The 21638-nt window shown below is 44.9% G+C and overlaps 1 protein-coding gene and 6 non-coding genes across 7 annotated transcripts in view; 4 read left to right on the top strand and 3 right to left on the bottom strand.

The window, feature by feature from the left end:
- LOC144482285 (uncharacterized) overlaps positions 1-21638 on the top strand; it is an 872976-nt gene that overhangs the window by 609051 nt on the left and 242287 nt on the right. The window lies entirely within an intron of this gene.
- trnas-cga (transfer RNA serine (anticodon CGA)) lies at positions 4541-4622 on the top strand. Its single transcript has one exon. It is a non-coding gene; the product is annotated as a tRNA-Ser (tRNA).
- On the top strand, positions 10894-10978 carry trnap-ugg (transfer RNA proline (anticodon UGG)). The gene is given in 2 exon segments: positions 10894-10929; positions 10943-10978. It is a non-coding gene; the product is annotated as a tRNA-Pro (tRNA).
- Positions 14733-14824, bottom strand: trnar-ucg (transfer RNA arginine (anticodon UCG)). The gene is given in 2 exon segments: positions 14733-14768; positions 14788-14824. It is a non-coding gene; the product is annotated as a tRNA-Arg (tRNA).
- trnag-ucc (transfer RNA glycine (anticodon UCC)) lies at positions 17994-18065 on the bottom strand. Its single transcript has one exon. It is a non-coding gene; the product is annotated as a tRNA-Gly (tRNA).
- trnas-gcu (transfer RNA serine (anticodon GCU)) lies at positions 19933-20014 on the bottom strand. The gene has a single exon. It is a non-coding gene; the product is annotated as a tRNA-Ser (tRNA).
- trnal-cag (transfer RNA leucine (anticodon CAG)) lies at positions 21363-21445 on the top strand. The gene has a single exon. It is a non-coding gene; the product is annotated as a tRNA-Leu (tRNA).

The raw sequence follows: 21638 nt of genomic DNA, 5'->3' as shown, positions 1-21638 counted from the left end.
TCACATAAGAGTAAAAAGCCTTGGGGCTTTCCTTGATCCGACCCGCCAAGGACTTCTCATGTCCCCTCCTAGCTCTCTTAAGCCCCTTTTTTAGCATTCCTTGCTAACTTGTAACCCTCAATCGGGCCATCTGAACCATGTTTCCTCATCCCTACATAAGCTTCCCTCTTCTTTTTCACAAAACATTCCACCTCTTTCGTGAACGATGGTTCCCTCACTCGACCATTTCCTCCCTGCCTGACAGGGACATACCTATCAAGGACACCCAGTATTTGTTCCTTGAAAAAGTTCCACTTTTCATTAGTTCCTTTCTCTGACAGTTTCTGTTCCCAACTTATGCCCCCTAATTCTTTCCTAATCGTATCATAATTACCTCTCCCCCAATTGTAAACCTTGCCCTGCCGTACGGCCCTATCCCTCTCCATTGCAATAACAAAAGACACCGAATTGTGGTCACTGTCTCCAAAGTGCTCTCCCACAACCAAATCTAACACTTGGCCCGGTTCATTTCCCAGTACCAAATCCAATGTGGCCTCACCTCTTGTCGGCCTGTCCACATATTGTGTCAGGAAACCGTCCTGCACACACTGCACAAAAACTGCCCCATCCGAACTATTTGACCTACAAAAGTTCCAATCAATATTTGGAAAGTTAAAGTCCCCCATGACAACTACCCTGTGACCCCCACACATCTCCATAATCTGCTTAGCAATTTCTTCCTCCACATCTCTATTACTATTTGGGGGCCTACATTAAACTCCTAACAACGTGACCGCTCCTTTCCTATTTCTAACCTCAGCCCATATTACCTCAGTGTGCAGATCCCCCTCGAAGTGCCTTTCCACAGCTGTTAAACTGTCCTTAATTAACAATGCTACTCCTCCACCTCTTTTACCAGCTTCCCTACACTTACTGAAACATCTATACCCCGGAACGTCCAACAACCATTTCTGTCCTTGTTCTACCCACGTCTCCGTAATGGCCACAACATCGTAGTCCCAAGTGCCAATCCACGCCCCAAGTTCATCTACCTTGTTCAGGATGCTCCTTGCATTGAAGTAGACACACTTCAACCCACCTTCCTGTCTACCGGTACCCACCCTTGACCCTGATACCTTCCCCAATAGCTCACCACCCTCAACACTGACTTCCGGACTACAACTCCTTTTCCCACTCCCCTGACAAATTATTTTAAACCCCCCTGAAGAGGTATCAAATTTCCCTCCCAGGATATTGGTGCCCCTCTGGTTCAGGTGCACCCCGTCCTGTTTGTACAGGTCCCACCTTCCCCAGAATGTGTTCCAATTATCCACGTATCTGAAACCCTCCCTCCTACACCATCCCTGCTACCACATGTTTAACTGCACTCTCTCCCTGTTCCTCAACTCGCTATCACGTGGCACCGGCAACCTACCAGCGATTACCACATGTTTTGTCTTGGCTCTCAGCTTCCAGCCCAGCTCCAGCAATTCCTGCTTTAAATCCCCGTCCCTTCTCTTACCTATGTCGTTGGTACCAATGTGTACCACGACTTGTGACTGTTTCCCCTCCCCCTTCAGAACCCAGAAAACACGGTCCGAGGCGTCACGGACCTTGGCATCCGGTAGGCAACATACCATCTGTGAGTCTCTTTTGCTGCCACAGAACCTCCTATCTATCTCTCTAACTAACGAGTCCCCAATAACTATTGCCCTCCCGCTCTGCCCCTTACCCTCCCGAGCAACAGAGACGGAGACAGTGCTGGAGATCCTCTCACTGCAGCTCACCACTGGTATGTCATGCCCCTCAACCGTATCCAAAGCGGAATACTTGTTGCTAAGGGGAACGACCACAGGGGTTCCCTGCACGGACTGCTTCCTCCCAGCCCCTCTCACCGTCACCCATCTGTTTTCATTCCTCGGAGTAACTGTATTACTTAAGCTTCTGTCTATGGCCACCTCTGCATCTCTAATGATCCTACGTTCATCCAACTCCAGCTCCAGTTCCCTAACACGGTTTTGGAGGAGGTGCAGATGGGTGCACTTCCCACAGATGTAATCAGCAGGGACACTGACGTCGTCCCTCACCTCAAACATAGTGCAAGAGGAACATAGCACTGCCTGCACACCCATCCCCTCTGGATACCTTGCCAGTACCAGGTAGAAAGTGCAAAAATGAATTTAAACTCACTCCTGCTCGCCCATTCTGCCTAAGCACTGTGAGCCAAAGCCTTATAGCTCACGCTCTGCTTCCCACGCACTCCCCTGCCCGCTCCCGACGCTGCCCACTGTATACTGCAGTCTACCTTTTATACTTTGCGCGCTTAAAAAACCCTTCCCAGACTCCTTCGCAGCCCACTTCCGGTTTTCACTTTAAACTTAAGAAAAATACTACTGCAAAAGTAAAGGCCAAAAAAAACACACACTAGCTGACTAATTAAATAAATAAATAATTCTATCAATCTCTCACCAGCACTCCTGCCTCCAATCATTCCCTCTCAGCTTGCTCCAGTGGAACAATGAGCAAGTCTCTTCTTTCCTTCTGCAGTCTCTTCTTTCCTTCTCCATGAACGGTATGCTTTGTCTCTACAGTGCACAAGAAAAAATACTTTTTCACTGTATACTAATACATGTGACAATAACAAATCAAATTAAATTAAATTAAACAATGATGAGAAATCCTACATGCCATTCTTTGCACCACAGATCCGCAGCTGCAGCGCTCGTACTGCAACAAAGAGCGCTCAGAGTAGAAAGTTCATCTTGCTGAAATAATAGGCCAATTCCAATTGGTTCCAGTTCAACATTTAAGCAAACGAGCAAACAAACATGACATGTCGCGACAGGGAAAGGATATCGTGGGTAAAAAATGCAAGAATCAAAGTGCATCAGACGTGACTGCCGTCAAACTGAACAGAACCAAACATTGGGCGGCACGGTAGCACAGTGGTTAGCACTGCTGCTTCACAGCTCCAGAGTCCTGGGTTCGATTCCCGGCTCGGGTCACTGTTTGCGTGGAGTTTGCACATTCTCCTCGTGTCTGCGTGGGTTTCCTCTGGGTGCTCTGGTTTCCTCCCACAGTCCAAAAATGTGCGGGTTCGGTTGATTGGCCACGTTAAAAATTGCTCCTTCGAGTCCTGAGATGCGTCGGTTAGAGGGATTAGCAGGTGAATATGTGGGGGTAGGGCCTGGGTGGGATTGTGGTCGGTGCAGACTCGATGGGCCAAATGGCCTCCTTCTGCACTGTTGGGTTTCTATGATCCATTATGCAAATGCTCCCAGTGCCACAAGAGAAGCCCTTTCTCCAAATAAGTGTTTGTATCGTTTTATTTGTTGCTCCTGCGCTGACAGGTAACAGTAAATCACAACCACAACAACCAGTAACAGCCAGTTAAATGGTCATCCCAGACTCGCTGATAATGGAGTTTCTTACAGTGACAGACAGTTTCTGACCATCCGCAGATTGGACCTGGAGGAAACCAGATTCACTGTCAGAGCTGAACTTTCTTGCAGAGTGGGTGGCAGAACCAGGTGAGCGATGGTGGTGGAGTGGTGACTGTGCTAGCATTTGATCTAGGGTCAGTTCCTGGCCATCACAGTTCTGATTTCTTTAATTAGTTATCGCAGGTCATAACAGTAGGTGGGCACCCTTAAAATGAAATCCTCACCATCACGATCTTTCTAATGGAAAATTCAGCTTCAATTTACTTTCAGTGGAAACTTTGTTCCATGAAAGAACAGGCCTCAAAATTGATCAATGAATTCCCAGTATGAAACAATAGTAAAAAAGTGGCTAAAACGAGACAAGCCAATTTCAGTTTCCTACGGGCACACCTGATGCCTGATGAAATCAGCAACTAAGGTTTAAATTGAGGGGTGAGCGATATAGGACAGATGTTAGAGGTAGGCTCTTTACTCAGAGAGTAGTAAGGGCGTGGAATGCCCTGCATGCAGCAGTGGACTCGTCAACATTAAGAACATTCAGATGGTTATTGGATAAACATATGGATGATATTGGAATAGTGGAGATTCGAGGGGCTTTCGATTGGTTCCACTGGTCGGCGCAACATCGAGGGCCGAAGGGCCTGCACTGCGCTGTAATGTTCTATGTTCTAAGGTCGTTCCGTAATTATAACAAATGCAAATAACGGTTGCTTATGCAGCGCGAGCGATGGTAGTATCGTGGTGAAAATAGCTGCCTTTCAAGCAGGTGATATGGGTTCGATTCCCAGCCATCGCATTGATAATTTATTTAGAACCTTATCGGCGGCCTCTTGCATTTTCAAACTAGTGAACAAAAACAGGGCAAACGCAACATTCGACAGTCATAGAGATATTTTTTTTTTCATTTTCTCTTCGGACGTAATTAGTTTTCACTGAAAAATAATTTAAATAGAAACAAACAAGTCTCTGACCTAATAAATGAATTCAGAGACAAAGATACAAAGTAAAAGTTGAGGAACAAATTTCAGCTCACACACTGTGCTCTGTACAATCCTGGTACTGATGAAGATAATATATGCACGTTACTGAGGTGGTTACATTACTGTGGAAAATAAGTTGGTGCGATGGCCGAGTTGTTCAGGCGTTGGATTCGAAATCCAATGGGGTTTCCCCGCGCAGATTCGAACCCTGCTCGCAGCGATTATGGTTGGAAATGTTTGCTTCAGGCACGTACGAAGTCGCCAATTTTTTTCTATTAAGTATGTGGATCTCCATCATGCTTTCAGCTGCATGGCTCTGGGCCGGGTGTCGGAAGCTGAGCTTGGAAAGGACACCTGGGTGTCCTCGGGCTGGCATGGATGTGATAGGCCGAATGGGTTCCTTCTGTGCTGGTACTTTTCTCTGGTTCTTTCTGCGGTTCCATGCGGAAAATCATAACGTGAGCAGAATGAAAAAAAAATCAGCATCAGGTGCACAAGGACAAAACAATGTCTCACGTCAGAGGAAGATTCTGATGTAAAGACACACAGAGCATAAGAAGGACATTTAATCAGAATGAATAGAATGAATGAGAATATCAAAATGCTGCTCAGATGATATGTCATCGTGTTCATTCAAACACATTGCGACAAGCTGGTCATTACTGCGCGTTCGGTTTTCCTGGCTAAAACGGATTGGGAATGGAAAGAACAGGTTCACATCTGCACATTGTCAGGTCAAACTGTGTCTCAGATTGACAGCTCCCAGGACAGGTTTTCCTCTCCTCTCGCTCTGTGCTGTGGATTCTCGGGGATTAGCTGTGGTTTTCCAGCTCAGTAACTGTTCAAGCCTCTGAGGCCGGCGATGCTCACAGTGTCTGTTCCTCAGATTCAGGGGGCTGCAGCCAATCAGAGTTGTTCCGGGGATAACCCAGAACTAGTTGAAATGATGATATTGTTCACGAACTGAATTCTATTTGATCAAATGAGATACAGATTGTGTGCACTCAGTCACTAAACAACAATATCCCGCCTTCATATAGAGTGGATGAGATGGGGCAGAGGGATAGAAAGAGACAGAGTGAGTTAGGGCAGTGAGACACAGACGGCCAGACAATGTCTCAGTGACAGAATTCCTTGTAAATTCCGGCTTTATACAGAAAGATTCTCCTGGAGAAACAAAAACTGCAGTCTCAGCTCTAATTGATATTGTAGCAGAGACACATTATTAATCCCACACTCAGGAACAGTGCTGCATTTTGACAGCAAAGATGGGGAGAGGCAATAGAAACTGAATGGTCCAGTTCTAAACAGTGTGCAGGCCCAGATGGACCTAAGGTTCAGAGAGATCGTGGAATTTGAGAAGAAATTTTAAAAGAGTCGCTAGGAAAACAGAAGGGATTCTTGGTTTCATAAGTGAATACACTTTGTATGCATAGAATCTCTGCATTGCTGAAGGAAGCCAGTTGGCCCATCGAGTCTGCACCGACTCTCTGAAACAGCATCTTTCGCGCAATTTTACCATCGCTGATCCCCCGAACCTCCACATCCTGGGACACTAAGGGACAATTTAGCATAGCCCATGCACCTAAGCAGCACGTCTTTGGACTGTGGGAGGAAACCGGAACACCCAGAGGAAACCCGCGCAGACACAAGGAGAACGTGCAAACTCCACACAGACATGCACACTCTCTTACACAATATTCACACCTACACATTCACAGGACAAAGCTTTCACCAAATGTAAGGTCCCAGACGGAATTTCCCCTCCTTTTAGCCTTTGCTCCGGATTACAGGGGGTTAGTTATAGTTCTTCACCTCAGTAACACTCTGAGGCCCGCTTCCCGCAGATTGCCTTTGAATTCATTCATGGAATGTTCGCGTCGCTGTCTGGGTCATCATTTATTGCCCATCCATAATTGCCCTTGGGAAGGTGGTGGTGAGCTGCCTTCTGGAACCGCTGGAGTCCATATGGTGCAGGACCACATCTGTTCACCAGGTTCCGCGGCAAGAGCCAATCATATCTGTTTTTTTTCAGTTATTATAGTGATTACAGATGTCATTGAGTTTCTTTCGGGTGAAAATACAAATTATCTGCTCTCCGAATCTCTGGATTTCCTGTTTTATTTGTTTCTCCTGCACTGACAGATAACAGTAAATCACACCCTCAACAACCAATGACAGCCAGTTAAATAATAATCCCACAGTCGCTGATAATGGAGTTTCTGACAGTGACAGACAGTTTCTGACCACCCTCCGATTGGGCCTGGAGGAAACCAGATTCACTGTCAGAGCTGAACTTTCTACAAATTAACAGATGCAGTGAAAAGAACACAGAAAAATAACATCGCCGCTGGAGGAGGCCATTCGGCCCTTCGAGCCTGCTCCACCTTTCATGATGATCATGGCTCATCATCCAACTGGTCCCACATTGTATCCACGTATCCTTTCCTCCAGTTTGCCTCAAGTGCTATATCCAACTGCTTTGAAAACATTCAATGTTTTGGCCTCGGAAATATTGTCACCATCCGTGTGTGTCCAAGGTAAAATCCAGTTTAAAGTTGCTGTCAGTGGAAACTTTGTTTAAATCAAAGAACATGCCTCAAAGCTAATCAATGAGTTCTCAGTCTGAAGCAACAGTAAACAGGTGGCAGCCGTCCTAAAAAACGAGACAAGCCAAGTTGAGTTTATAAACTGTGCAATGGACACACCTGGAGCTTGATGAAATCAGCAACTAAGGTAGTTCCGTAATTATAACTGATGAAAATAAGGGTTGTTTAAGCAAAGTGAGTGATGGTGGTATAGTGGTAAGTCTGACTGCTTTTTCTAAAGAGTTGACCCGGGTTCGATTCCCAACCATCGATTTAGTAATTTATTTAGAACCTTATCCGCGGCATCTTGTGTTTTAAACCGAGTGGACAGAAACAGGGCGAACGCAACATTTGACAGTCATGAAATAAAATGGAGATTTCTCTTTTTCAGTTTTTATTCGGACGTAATTCGTTTCTGATGAAAAATTATTGAAATAGAAAAACAAGTCTCTGACCTAAGAAATGAGTTCTCAGTCAGAGACAAAGATACAAAGGACAGGAACAAATTTTGCCTCACACACTGTGCTCTGCACAATCCTGGTGCCTGATGAAGTTAATTTGAACGTTACTGAGGAGGAATCCAACAGGGTTTCCCCACGCTGGTTCGAACCTTGCTCGCAGAGACTATGTTTGGGAGTGTTTACTTCGGCTGCTTCACAGAGCCACAAATCCCAGTGATTGTTTGGTATGAAGGTTTTGGATCTCCATCATGCTTTCAGCTGCATGTTTCCGGGCCGGGTGCAGCTGGGTGAACTAGGAAATGACACTTTAGTATCCCCGGGTAGGCATGTACAAGCTAGGCCGAATAAGTTCCTTGTATGGCTGTTACCTTTCTTTTGTTCTTCCTGTGGTTCCATGAGGAAAATCATAGCGTGAACAGAATTTTTTTTTAAATCAGCATCAGGGGCACAAGGGCAAAACAAGGTCTCAAATCAGAGGAAGATTCTTATGCAATGACACATTTCATCAGAATATATTGAATGAGTGAGAATTTCAAAATGCTGCTTAGATGATCTGACATCGTGTTAATTCAAACACATTGCAACAAGCTGGTCATTACTGGGCGTTCTGTATTCCTGATTATTACAGTTTGGGAACGGAAGGAGCAGGTTCACATCTACACATTGTCATGCCAATCTGTGTCTCATATTGAGAGCTCCCACGACAGGCTTTCCTCTCCTCTCGCTCTATGCTGTGGATTCTCCGGGATTAGTTGGAGTTTCCCTGTTCAGTAACTGTTAAAGTCTCTGAGGCCAGTAATGCTCACAGTGTCTGTTCCCGAGATTCAGGGGGCTGTCTCCAATCAGAGCTGTGCCTCGGTTAACCCAGAACTGGTTGAAATGGTGATCTTGTTCACAAGCTGAATTCTATTTGATCAGATGAAGATACGGATTGTGTGCACTCAGTTACTAAGCAACAACATCCCACCTTTATATAGAGTTAATGAAAGGGGTTCGAGTGATAGACAGAGACAGAGTGAGTTCGAGCAGTGAGGCACCGACGGCCAGGCAATGTCGCAGTGACTGAAATCTTTGTAAATTCCGGCTTTATACAGAAAGATTCTCTTGGAGAAACAGAAATTGCAGTCTCAGCTCTCACTGATATTGTAGCAGAGACACATTATTAATTCCACACTCAGGAACAATGCTGCATTTTGACAGAAGAGATGGGGCGATTTTAGGAAATGTGTCAGGGTCCTTGGGAGGGTGTAAATGAGATTTACTGAAATGGACACGGCGATGAGGGATTTTAGCTGCATGATTTGTTTGGAGAATACAGAGTTCCTCTCGTTGAAGTAAACTGAATTAAGTGCGGCTCTGAGAGATGCGTAAAAGTGTATAACATATTGAACTAAGATGTGGAGATGCCGGCGTCAGTATTGAGTGCTGAGGCTGTTGCAGCAATGCCGTCGTCGTGGGGGATGCTGGTGTAGAGTGCCGAGACGTCCGTTGTGACGAGGAGTATTCCTGATTCAACTGTTCCATGGGTGCTGAGCTTCTGTAAGAAGTTCGTGGTGTCGCTTCAGAAGCTGGCGGTTCCTTTTCGATGGATTTCAGGGTGCCTTCGACTTAGCCAGAGAGGTTCTCATACAGAATCCTAGTGCCTAATATTGAACTAAAGTACTCAGGCGGAAATCGTTACAGTCACTGCGAGCAGAAAGTTTTGGGAACACTGAAGATTTAAAAAAGTAGAGGAGGCATAGGGTCATCGCAATTCAGAAGGAAGCATGCAGTCGATTGAGTCTGTACCGGCTCTCTGACAGAGCATCCCACTCTATCCCCAGGTAATTACCCCGATATTCCTCCTAACCCAAACATGATGGGACATTATAGGACAATTTAGCATGGCCAATTCACCAAAGCTGCACATCTTTGAGGAAACCCATGAGGGCACTGAAAAAATGTGCGAACTCCACACATGTGGAGATTGCTGCTTTCTTGCATCTTTGTAGAAACTTGATGTCTGTTTCGATATGCACGATGTTGTTGGAACCGGCTTGGAAACTCCACACAGACAGTGAATCACGGACAGAATTGAAACCGGGTCACTGGCCCTGTGAGGCAACAGTGAAAGTGGTTGTAGATAAGATAATTTATTTATTTGTCAGAGTAGACTTACATTCACACTGCAATGAAGTTACTGTCAAAATCTCCTCGTCGCCAAATTCCGGCGACTGGAATTCATTACCACAGGTAGTAGTTGATGCCAAAATATTGAATGTATTCAAGTGGCGGCGAGATATAGCACTTGAGGCGAAAGGGATCAAAGGTTATGGGTAAAAAGCAGGATTAGGCTCTTTAGTTGGACAATCAGCCATGATCGGAATGAACGGTGGAGTAGGCTTGAAGGACCAAATGGTCTCCTGCTGCTCCAGTCTTCTATGAATCCCCCAAACCGAGAATCATACCACGAGACCAACGATCCGGTGACATGCAAGGAGCTGAGCCAATCAATATATGTTCCTCTCAAAGCAGACTAGCTGTCTTTGCAGACGTTGATAGAGGAATAGATAATGAAGAATACACAGCAGATTCATAGGGAAACATGATCCTCTTTCTTAAACCCTGAGTATTCAATCAAATGTTCAATGTCGGAATTGGAGTTTCTCTCAGCGACATTGATTCAAATCATATCAGTTCACAGAAAGTGTGGAAGAACACAGCTAAGTGTGTTCAAATAGAGAGAAACAATGTACGAAATGTTCCGTCGATTAATGGTGAGAGTCGGTTTTGCACCCACCGGTGCAGCATACAATCGATAAACAGACTATCGCCAAAACCACTCGACATTTCGTCAACTTCTCAGAAACTTGCAAACCGTCTCCTTCCATTTGATTTTCTATCCATGAGGGGTTGGGGAGGAAGGTTCCCCCCACAATCGCTCCTGGATGTCCAGCCAGATGGAACATGTTTCAAATGTAGCTGCTGCAAACACAGGAAATTTCTATCCCATCAGGTCAGGGAATGTTAGGAATGGAGCGGTGTGAAACATTCCCAGACCATGTCCCACATGTTTCTCCTCAGCATGAAAACTCACCGCGGAAAGACTGAAACAGAGGCTCATTCAATCACATCATGATTCACATCACTCACACCATAACCATGAGGCCACTGATGAAGTCAGGATGACTTCGAATTTCTCCTAAAATGCCAACTGACTGGCAGAATGACATTACACACGGGACTGGCGAGTCACAACCATAGGCTGACTTGGCGAGTAGTGAAAATTGATATAACTGCTTCTGATCTTCACGAGAACAGGCAGTGAAATAGAACATTGTTCATTGACACCTCTGCTGCATTGTGAAAAAGTGGTTGATAAACAATTGCGTTGTGAAAAGATGGTTGATAAACTTTGGGATACATTGAAAAGTTGTTTTCATTGCGTTGGGCTCCAACGGGTGGCTCGTTGGTCTAGGGGTATGATTCTCGCTTTGGGCGTAGCATTAAAATGCGAGAGGTCCCGGGTTCAAATCCCGGACGAACCCAGGCAGGCTTTTTTTTAGAAGATAATTCCTTGCAATGAAGAGGGCGACAATGAGCGAAAGCCGAAGCAGTGCTGAGCTCCCGAGAACTCATTGCAGAGAAAATATCTCTGCAAAAGTCCGGAAGCAACCATGCAGTCTGACAGAACTGGGAATCCCACGGTCTGATATTAATTTTTCCATAATTTACTTTCATTCCGGTGTTCCGAGTGAACCGTGAGTATTGGTGCATTTCAGCAATCCTGTTCAAGGGCAATTTACAACCAGGCGACATACACATCAACAGAGGAAATAGGAGCAAAAGTAGACCATTCGGCCCCACAAGCCTGCCCCGCCATTCACTCAGATCATGGCTGATATGTTTGTGTTTCGATTTCCACATTTCTATCTATCCCCGATAACCTTTGGTTCTGTTGCCAAACAAGAATCTATGTACCTCCGGCTTAAAAATATTCAATATCCCCGCTTCCACCGCCTTCTGAGGCAGAGTTGCAAAGTCGCTCAATGCTCCGAGAGAACAGAATTTGCCATCCGAAAAGAAGAAGCTCAGTTTTCTTTAAGTGCCTGTTGTTCTGGATTCACTCACAAGTAGAGACATCACTTCCACGTGCAACTTGTGAAGACCATTCAAGATCTGAGGTGCTTTGAGCAAGGTACCTCCCACTCGGAGTATCTCTGGTACAAAGACGCCCAGCCAGTCTGCGTAACCTTTCCTCTGATCAACCGAGTAAATCTTCTCTGCACTGTCGAACTATTCATGATATCAGACTGGTAATTCTCTTCTGGATCGTTTCCAACACATTCCCACCCTTCATTAAATATGGACACCAAAACTTCAGACAATATTCGAGATACTTCACTAATGACCTGTACAACTGAAGCATGACATTCTTTTCTCACACGCTTAAATGCTTGTAACAAATCAAATATTCCATTAACCTTTTTTATTCCTTGCTGAACATGCATACTAATTATTTGTGACTCGTGCACTCGAGCACCGAGATCCCTCTGCACCTTGGAAATCTGCAGCCGTTCTATATTTGAGTAATAATCTGATTTTGTTATCTTCCTGCCAAAGTGAATAACTGCACATTATATTCCAGTTGCCAGGTGTCTGCCCATGTACAAAACCTGTCTGTAGCTATCTGCAAGCTCCTTACGCACTCTCCACAAATTACTTAACGACATATATTGTGTCTTCTTCATGTTTTGCTGCCATGCTTTCATGATGTGGGCTGGGATAACTGAGCTTCTATATAAAAGCCAACTCCCAGACACAAAGGGCCGGATGATCTTTTCCTGTGCTGTAGCTATTCTGTGTGTATGGGTGCGATAACCATTCTGTCGCACGTAGTGTGTGGTGCAGGATTTGAGTGTGGAATTCATTGTCTATCTGGCAATCTCTGTGGATGTATATGAGTGAATGATTCATTCTGTATAACCCTGTGTTTTGTTCATCCTGTGATTGGGGAATTACTAATTGTCTCCCAGTCTCTCAGACACTTTGTAGATCTGGAGTGATTCAATAAATAAGATACCTAAGTGAAATTGGGACCATTTTTTCGATTTCTTAAACTGCTCGACCCGACCCTCCACCCAACCATTTCATGTAACATTATCTGTTTGTTTCTGAATTCCATTCTCCTTCCAACACTTATCCAGCTTTCCATCCAATGCAGCTGTGCTAATCGTCTCCAATCGTAGAATGCCGAAAGTACAGAAGGGAGGACATTTGGTGCATCGAGTGTGTACCGACTACAATCCCACCCAGGTCCTAGTTCAGTAACGCTCATTTACCCTGCTGATCCCGCTGACAATCGGGTCCATTTAGTATGGCCGATCAACCTCGCCCGCAGATCTTTGGACTGTGGGAGGAAGCCACACAGACATGGGGAGAGCGTGCAAACTGCACACAAACAGTGAACCGAGGCCGCAATTGAACGTAGGACCCTGGCGCTGTGAGGCAGGAGTGCTAACCACTGTGCCACCCAAAATTATTTCCAGTCTCTTCGCAAATTTCCCGTGTCATATCCTTCAGAACCTTTGGATGGTCAAACGAAATTTAAATCTGGTGATCGTTTCTTCTCGTGTTCTGCAGTGACATATTCACTGCAATGATTTCTCCTGACCTCAAACCTGCTCCCGATTTAATAAACGATCGCTGGGCTTGTCCGGGTTTTAAACCCGGAAGCACTGGCATACTAATATTACCCTAACCGAGAATCATACCCCTCGACCAACGAGCCAGTGGATTTAATGATTAAATTACAAGGTCTATCCAATCACACCCCTTTATTAATTCTTCATATTGACCTATTCCTGGAACACCCTCACTTGATGTGAACGTCTTCCCTCTGTTGAAGTTCTGGGTTGCGGCCAGTAGATGCCAGCACACCCAGGAAGAGCGAAGCTCACAGACCAGAGAGGTATAAATAAACAAGAATTGTTCAGACTATCGGGAAGTTTTAACAATATTAATGTTGGACGTGGCTTTTTTATGTTAGTTATTTTGTAACAAGCAGTTGTTATCGTTGTCTGTCTCTTGATTCGAGGATGACACCCAGTCAGGGCCATGAATTACTGCCATGGGTCTTCAAGTGAGTGAGCAGGCCCATTCTCGGCCCACAGAGCTTTCTTCTCTGTTACTTTCTCCTCTCCCGCCATTCTGCCTCATAAAAGCGTGCTGTAGATTGAGGGAAACGTTTTGGCCATTTTCAACGATGAGTAACAAATTCCTCCCAGTCACCAGCATGAATGCTGCCTCGCTTCAATCTGGAGGATGTCGGGGAAGCATTACTGATGGAATTTCTCTCACACTCTTCGGATTCGCTGATATGCTGGTCGCATGTACATCATTGTGCTAAAGCCACCAACCATCAATGAGATGTATGAGAGAGTGAGATACATTTTTATCTGCCCTTCTCTGGCCTATTGTGTCGAAATGAAATTTTTCAAAATCTTTCACTAATTTACAGCCCAGCATCAGGCTTCCCTCATCCTTGTTATTGCAGCAGAAGAAGCATCCAGTTTCTCAATCCGTTACCAGGCCATTCTCTTTCTACTTAATGATTCTACTTTTTATGGCTTGTTGGTGTCGCCTGCTGAACCAGCATTTGTTGTCTTTCCCTAATTGTCCATCAACTGAGAGTGGCTTGTTCGGCCATTTCAGAGGGCAGGTAAGAGTCACCCTCATTGCTCTGGGTCTGCAGTCACATGGAGGGCAGACTTCTTTATCTAAAGTGCACTGGTGAACTAGATGAGGTTTTACAACAATCGGCGGCAGTTTCAAGGCCGCCATCACTGATACGCGCTTTCAATTCCAGATTGATTTCATCAATGAATTAAATTTCACCAGTGGTGGGATTTACTCCGTCTTCCCAATGATTAGTGCACGCCTCTGGATTACCAGCCCAGTGATATAACCTTTCATCCCTGTAAACAGAAACAGTTCATTCAGCTCATTATTAAACCTCTTCCTGAGGATGTGAGAATTCCCTCCACAGAATTTGATTAAACCATTTGCTGCAAAGCCTGTTGCTCCATTCGGGAGCATCAATGATTTATCAAGATCTCAAAGATAAGATTGATTTCTTGGGAGGAGAATAAAATAATGAGATTAGAAAATTGAGTGAAGAAAACAACAAGGAAGTGCATTCTCAGATAGCGCCCGGCAATGTTTGCAAGAAAATGCAGAGCTTTCAGCTCGAGAAGGACATTTCGTTTTTTTCCGGAACTTCGACCAGATTTCTGCATAAGACGACCGCGACAGGACTCGAACCTGCAATTTTCTGATAGCATTATCACTACGATTGCCGAAGTCAGACGCCTTATCCATTAGGCCACGCGGTCAACAGATGCAATACTGCACAGAATGTCAGTACCATGTGAATACCTACCGTGGTTATATTTATTGTCAGTCCTATTTTTGGACGCTTCGCTGATTCCCAGATGCCACAAATTGAAGGGGAATCCCCAGCGTTTGTAACTAACATTTTCATTACTAACATTCTTGGCTGCCTGTCTGTGTGGAGTTTGCACGTTCTCCCCGTGTGCGTGGGTTTCCTTCGGGTGTTCCGGTTTACTCCCATCCCCAACGATGTGCAGATTAGGTGGATTGGCCAGGCTGAATTGACCCTTCTTGTCGGGGGGATTAGTAGGGTAATTACTTGTGGTTGCAGGGAGGGATTCTCCGTCGGAGAGTCGGCGCAGAATGTCTGGGCCGAGTGGCCTCCTTCCGCGCTGTTGGGATCCGATGCCTCCTATACATCCTGTCTTAAATCTTCACTGCCTGTCCCTGAATCCTTCTGCTCGCAGCTAATCCAGCAACTTGGCCTGTGTTCAATGTGTTATGCTCTTTCACACGTCTCTTATATCACCACTCAATCCGGTCAGCTGCAAAGAGAGAAAATCCGAATTATCCAGCCAAACCTTTTCTCTAAAATCCATCATCGCTGGGTCCAAAGCAGTAAATCTCCTGAGGACCCTCACACTTTCTAAAGTGTGGTTACCGGGTCTGGGTGCAATCCTAAAACAGCTGTAGTTAAGCAGAGCTTTATAAAGATTGAGCATAACTTCCCATTTTTTATACTCAATGCCTCCATTTATGAAGTAAGAAGTCTCACAACACCAGGCTAAAGTCCAACAGATTTATTTGGTGGCTTACTTCTTACTGTGTTTACCCCAGTCCAAAGACGGCATTTCCACATCATGGCTTCCATTTACGAAGCCAAGCATCCAATCCGCCTTCCTGACAACTCTCTCAAATTCGCCTCTCTCCTTCAAGATCTCTCTGAACCTCTGGTCACTCTGAGCCTGCACACTGCTCAGAACTGGGCCATTCAGTTTCTATTGCCTCTCCCCATCCCTTCTGTCAAAATGCAGCACTGTCCCTGAGTGTGGGATTCATAATGTGTCTCTGTTACAATATCAGTGAGAATCTCCAAGAGAATCTTTCTGGATAAAGCCGGAATTTACAAGGATTTCAGCCACTGAGACATTGTCTGGCCGTCTGTGTATCATCGCCCTCACTCACTCTGTCCATGTCTATCCCTCCACCCCCACTCGTTAACTGTATATGAAAGGGGGATCTTGTTGGTTAATGACTGAGTGCAAACCATCTGTATCTTCATCTGAACAAATAGAATTCAGCTTGTGAACAAGATCATAATTTCAAACAGTTCTGGGTTAAACCAGGCACAACTCTGATTGGCTGCAGCCCCCCGAATCTGGGGAACAGACACTGTGAGCATCGCCAGCCTCAGAGGCTTTAATAGTTACTGAGCTGGGAAACTCCAATTATTTTCCCCGAATCCACAGCACAGAGCGAGAGGAGAGGAAAGCCTGTCCTCGGAGCTGCCAATCTGAGACACAGTTTGACCTGTCAATGTGCAGAGGTGAACACTGTGTCAGCGAGAGTGTGTTAAAGGGGCGGCTGGGTTAGACTAATGTTACTGTGTTTGTGTGTCCGCTCTCAGCGGCTGATTTCCCAGTCCTTCTTGTGTCAAATCACAAGATTCTCCTGTCATTGGATCGCGCTGCTCAGACCTGAAGAGAGAATTTAAGGGAAAGTTTGGGTCGATTTTAAGGTTTCAGTCGACAAAAGCGCGATCAATGCAGCAAAGAAACGGGTTGAAGTGGGAATTGCTGCCTTGAATTCAGATGGAATTTTCACGACAGGAAACGTTCGGATTTCAGGAACAGAAATCAGTCAGTCTGAGAATCTAGTTAGTCTAATTTTAATTTCAGTGGGAGAGTTTGTGAAGAGAGAGAAACACAGCTGCAGGATCCGGGAGCTGACAACAGCTTGTCTCTGCACCATCCGCTCTCTTCCTTTAAGTTGCTCTGTGCCGCCACCACTGGTTTCATTTCGGACCCAGTTCTGACTCTCACACACATTTTCCACACACTCTCGGATATCATTTTCTGCCAGAAATACATCTGATGCGTTAACATGGCAACAGCTGCTTTCTCAATGAACTGCCCAGCTCGGTTGGATCTGTCAGAAATTATTGGGAGATTTTAAAGCAACATCGATTTGGTTGCAGAATTCTCTAATATCTGAATATATTCCATCACTTTTTCGCTTGTGTTTGGTGTCCTGGGCTGAGGGACCACTTAATCCATAGACATTTTGAAATTAATTCTAACATGAAATTTCCTGATGTCTTATGATTGTCTATAATCCTCTTTTACTAACGTTCCAATATGATTATTCTTCCTTATGTTCCACATGTTCGTTCCATTCCCAAACTGTTTTAAGCAGGAATACCGAACGCCCAGTAATGTCCAGCTTGTAGCATGTTTTGAATGAACGTGATATTTCATCATCTAAGCAGCATTTTGAAATTCTCATTCATTCAATGTATTCTGATGAAGTGTATTTCTTATGTCCTGTGTGTCATGACACAAGAATCTTTCTCTGAAATAAGTCCTTGTTTTGTCCTGGTGCTGCTCTTTATCTTTCTTCTCAAGTCATGATTTTTCTCATGGAAGTTATAGCACAGAAGCCATTCGGCCTATATTGTCGATGCCAGCACAGTTCCCGGTCTTTATAGAAAGAGCCCACAGTAAATTACAATTCAATATCATGGGCTGCCCTGGAGAAGCCAATTAAACATTTCCAATCTCGCTCATTGCGCACAGAGTTTGAACCTTCGCGAGGAAACGATGGTTTTGAGTCCAACGCCTTAACCACTCGGCCAACGCAGCTGCTTATCTCTCAAAATGATGTAATCACCTCAGCGATGTTCATGTTAAGTTCATCAAGCACCAGGATTGTGCAGTGAGCAGTGTGTGAGCTGACATGTGTTCCTCTATTTTTATTTGGTGTCCTTATGTTTGACTGAGAATTCATTTGTTCAATTATTCTTCTATTTCAACATTGTTTTCAGGATAAAGAAATTGAAACCGAATTCTCCGTCCGAAATAAATAACATTAGAAGGGGAAGCGTATTTATCGGCAATTGCCGCGTTCGAATTTTATTTTGTCCACAAAATAAAGTCATAACTACATTACCAATGCGATGGCCGGGAATTGAACCCGGGTCAACTGCTTGGAAGGCAGCTACGCTCACCACTATACCACCACCGCTCGCTATGTTTGAGCGATGGTTATTTACATTTGTTATAATTACGGAAGTGCCTTAGTTGTCGATTTCCTCAGACACCAGGTGGTCCTGACGCACATTTTGTAAACTGAAATTGTTCACTCTTGTTTTTTGGACAGTTTAAGCCTACTTTTTAATATTGTACCTGCCTGGGAACTCATTGAATAGTTTTGAGGCCTGTTATTTCGGTTAAAAAAGTCTCCAATCAAAGCAAATTTAGATTCCAAGTCGAACGCCTGAACCACCCTGCCATCGGAGCTGTTTATTGGCCAGTCGATGCAACGACCTCAGTAACGTTCATATTGACTTCATCGGGATTATTGAGATCACAGTCAGGGAGGTCAACTGTGTTCGGTTCCCGTTACTTTATATCTTTGTCTCTGACTGAGAACTCATTCATTAACACAGAGACTTCTTCCTCTGTTTTAATATTTTTTTCTGCAGAGAGAATTTGAAGCGGAATTTTCCGTCCGAAAAAATAATTTTTTAAACGGGACGTCCTTTTTGTTTCATTTCCGGCAAATGCTGCGTTTGAACTGTTTTTGACCACATGATTTGAAACGCAAGAGGCCGTAGATAAGGACCTAAATAAATAACCAGTGCTATGGCCGGGAACCGAATCCGGCCTAACTGCTTGGAAAGCAGCCATGCTCACCACTACACCACCATTGCTTGCTCTGTTAAATAGGTTGTTATTTTCATTAGTTATAATTACGGAATTACTTTCGTTGCTCACGAAGGTGTGTCCATAACACAATTTGTAAACTGATCTTGGCTGTCGCGTTTTTCTGCACAGTTTAACCCCCCTTTTCACTGTTGTTTCTGACTGAGAACTCATTGAATAGCTTTGAGGCCTATTCTTTCATTGCAACGAAGTTTACACAGGAAGCAAATTGAAGAAATATTTCCATTAATAACTCATGAATAATGAGAATCTTGAATGAATTTCCTTTCAGATGTCCTGTTCTGTACTGTTCTGACCTGCGATAGCTAATTAAATAAGTCACCAATGTGATGGCCAGGAACCTTGATCGAATGCTCACACAGTCACCACCATCGCCCACTTGACTCTTGGAGCTGCTGCTGCCCACAGAGGTGGCCAAGCAAGAGGCACAGATGTTGACAAACTGCACCCGCTCCAAGTAGATTAACAAAATTACTGAACAAAAAAAGGAACTATGACAGTCTCTTTGAAAGCATAGCACCAACACCTCTTAAAGAATCAATTTGCTGTAACTAATTCAATATGAACCTATTCAATGTCAGCCCTATTCCTTGCCAGTCCTCAAACAGGCATTGACTGGTTAGAAGTTTTAATCTTATCCGAGAACAGTTGGAGAAATTCCCAAAGAAGTGAAACTGTCGCCCTGAACTTCATAGAATCCCTACAGTCCAGAAGGAGGCCATTCGGCTGATCGAGCCGGCGCCATCAGCAATCCCATGCAGGCCCGTAACCCCACATATTTAACATGCTAATGCTCGTGACAGTAAGGGGCAATTGAACACGACCATTCCACCTAACCCGGCACTAATTTTCATGGCGGAACGTCCGGTTCTGGAAAGATAAAATCCGCAACTGGTGCCTCAAATGAAGCTTGAGTCTGTTTTGGAGCTTCTGAAACGACATGTTCTCCTGGTGTCAAACTCCTGCCCAAAGCTGGTGTCCTGATTTGAATCGATTGCCAGCTCGAGTTTCTCATTTGGATGAGGAATATGGAATGGTGCTGGATTATTCACCCCAAATACCTGCAGAACTCGGTCGAAACTTCACGTTTGTTCGAAAACCTCAGAATAAGTCATCAGCCCACCCTCAATCAGTGGGTCAATACGAAGACGGAGAAAATGCACCCACGCCGAAGATGGGATTCGAACCCAAGCGTGCAGAGCACAATGGATTAGCAGTCCATCGCCTTAACCACTCGGCCACCTCGTCATGCGTCTACGACCCCCCCCCCAAAAAAAAAACCAGCTCTTGTGCTCTTAACACCCGCAACAAGAGGACATTTCTCCCGCAGTACAATGTTGTGTTCCTGCTCTCTCGTTAATCTCGGTTCGTTGTAACTCTTCCATTCGATGTAAATCCATAGAAAGTAAAGAGGGAGACAGTTAATTTATCAGGTCCCTCCAGGTCAGAAGGTTGCGTGTTTAATTCACGTCAGGCTCCTGGAGGATTTCTGCAGTTGGTCTTTGGATTCTGCATCCGGGGAAAGTTGATTGTTTGCAAATGTTCGCGAAATGATACATTTCAAAATTATGATGATATAATATCAAAATGATATTTTAGGGATACCTCCGGTTTCCACGAGCAGGTCATATTTTTGCTGTTTGTAAATTTAAAGCTGTGTGTCGGGGGCCCCATTTAGGTCCAAACCAGTTAAAATATTCATTCCTTAAAGGACATTAGTGAAGCAGTTGTCTTCCTTTTGACAATCGATCCATGGTCGTCAGACTTTTAATCCCAGATGTTCTTAATTGATGAAATTTCACCATTTGCCTTGGTGGTGGCGGTGGTCTGTGTGTGTGTGTGTGTGTGTGTGTGTGTGTGTGTGTGTGTGTGTGTGTGTGTGTGTGTGTGTGTGTGTGTACGTGAGAGAGAGAGATTCTCACATAATCAGTCCGTTTGTGAGTGTGGATTAACCTTTTATCTTCCCTCACAAACACTGTGATCCCCTTGCTTTTGTGAATTCCCAAGAAGCATTTGTACTACTGAGACCCTGGTGGTCGGGTGGAGGGTGGGGTGAGGGTTGAAGGCAATGCCGCAGGGTGCTGAGTGTGGAAACAGCCGATTTTAAAGCTTGTGAGTTGGAAAGTGAAGAGTGAACTTGTCTGTGTGAAGATCACAGAAAAGGTATGTCTGGACCTGCGCCCTCGAGACAAGTTTTGGGTTGTCAGTAAATGAACTCCTGTAATGAAGGGACAAAATCAGAAAGAGGAAATGCTGGAAATATTCAGCAGCTCCGAAAGCAGCTGTGGAGAGATATTCCTGTCGCTCGGATATAACTCTCCGATTGGATACTTCACGTTGCTCAGATCTGACACTCTCAACACCTTTGTGGAAGGAACAGGGAGGGCGGGAATTGGGTCTTTGTTGATTTGAGCAAACAGCGCAATCCAGCAATGAGAAGCTCCTCAGCCCCCGGCGGCTTGGGAAAGGATGGGACTCAGATACAGGACTCTGGTTGGGGTTCAAAAATGGAAAAATACATCGAGTTATAAATGTAATGACAATAAAGGTGGAATTCAGATCGACTTGTGCAGAAATTTTGCACTTTGCCAATGTAGTCAGGATGGCCGAGCGGTCTAAGGCGCTGCGTTCAGGTCGCAGTCTCTTCTGGAGGCGTGGGTTCAAATCCCACTCCTGACAGCGATTTTTCGTTCGCGAAGCAGCATCCAAACCCAAGAAATGTCTCACCTGGCAGCACAAGGGCAGCCGATGCTGAGAAACAACGACCACCTGTGAGTTCCACTCCGAGACACACTTCATCCTGACTTGGAAATGTATCACCGTTCCCCTGGCTGGCTCACAATCTTGGAACTCCCTCCCGAACAGGAGTGGA

This window comes from Mustelus asterias, unplaced genomic scaffold (genome assembly GCF_964213995.1).
Source record: "Mustelus asterias unplaced genomic scaffold, sMusAst1.hap1.1 HAP1_SCAFFOLD_35, whole genome shotgun sequence".
Taxonomy (NCBI): Eukaryota; Metazoa; Chordata; class Chondrichthyes; order Carcharhiniformes; family Triakidae; genus Mustelus; species Mustelus asterias.
The sequence above is the reverse complement of the archived record's forward strand: the minus strand, read 5'-3'. Positions and strand labels throughout refer to the sequence as shown.